The sequence below is a fragment of the Sinocyclocheilus grahami genome, unplaced genomic scaffold (genome assembly GCF_001515645.1).
Source record: "Sinocyclocheilus grahami isolate Dianchi unplaced genomic scaffold, SAMN03320097.WGS_v1.1 scaffold15328.1, whole genome shotgun sequence".
Taxonomy (NCBI): Eukaryota; Metazoa; Chordata; class Actinopteri; order Cypriniformes; family Cyprinidae; genus Sinocyclocheilus; species Sinocyclocheilus grahami.
Genome location: NW_015515704.1, coordinates 4,082 through 5,210, shown reverse-complemented (window position 1 = coordinate 5,210; position 1,129 = coordinate 4,082). Strand labels below are relative to the sequence as shown.

At 29.7% G+C, this 1,129-nt stretch overlaps 1 protein-coding gene across 1 annotated transcript in view; it reads left to right on the top strand.

Annotated features, from left to right (window-relative positions):
- Positions 1–6: 6 nt before the first annotated feature.
- Positions 7–1,129, top strand: part of LOC107579203 (piezo-type mechanosensitive ion channel component 1-like) — a gene marked incomplete at its 3' end in the record, with an annotated part of 5,026 nt that continues 3,903 nt past the window's right edge. Inside the window, exon 1 of the mRNA XM_016265061.1 lies at positions 7–24. The remainder of the gene's footprint in view (positions 25–1,129) is intronic.

Here is a 1,129-nt window from a genome sequence, read left to right as displayed (position 1 = left end):
ATGACGGCTATCATCTATACAGAGGTGGGCAATGGAATGGAAAATGCCTTTGTAAAATTGACTTTGTGATTTGATTCAGATGTGAGACCCGTTCTGGCAAAATGAGCCGGAATGCGCACAGGATAATTTTGAGCTACAGGCAAAAAAGTGAAAAATGTTGATTTTAGTCGCTTTTGAGGTTTTCACAAAAATTAGTTAATTAAGCCTTCGTCTAGCGATCTCAAAGCTCCAGATAATAATTTTAGATGTTTAATTACTTTTATTTTTATGTTTTCTGAGAGGAGTAACTTTTCTCATGCTGTTATTTGAAGCACGCAATCCCGATAAATATACACAGAATTACAGTATTTAAGTATTCACGCAAACATAATCTGGTATGTCTTAAATGAACGTTCGGGGAACTGTTGGAGGAAAGCATCTGATGTGTAACATTATATTAGATCTGTGCATTACAGTAGGTCTTAATATATACTGTAGGCCGTCTCATTAATGTTAATCTAACAATAAAAGAAAATAGGGAATCAACTTGCTGTTCGTGATTGAACTGCTTTTGTCGTTTTAATAATTTATTTGTAATGAACATTTGATTATTCGTTTTTCTTACTTGAATGCTTTTGTTTAGATGTAAAATGAAAAAGGTAATGCATTATTTGTTTCTTTCTTATATTTGTTCTGCTGTTGTTTTGCATATTTTCTTATTTATAATAACGAAGATAAAATAAAAAAATAGCTATATTGTGATTATTAATTATAGTAATTATCAAGAAAAGAAGTGGAGGAAAAGATGCAACGTTGCTCTGTGATTTTGCTTTGGAACCTTCAGAAAACTTTAACTCGTTTTTTCTCAAAACTGACTTTACTGACTCTATGGACATAAAACAGGTGTAACTCAGTAATGTTTCATCCGATTCTAACAAATCATACATCATTCTGAAAGTCTTTTAGTGGAGAATGATAATATAATGTTAATATGTTAATATAATGCTCATTATATTATCATTACATTGTGTTCATGATAATGCTTTTTATTTTATTTTATACAGTATATGTAAAACACTATTTTAACTACCTTTAAAAAGTTAAATTTTTTTCATGAAATCTTTATTTCTGTTCTATTGTCAAATCATGC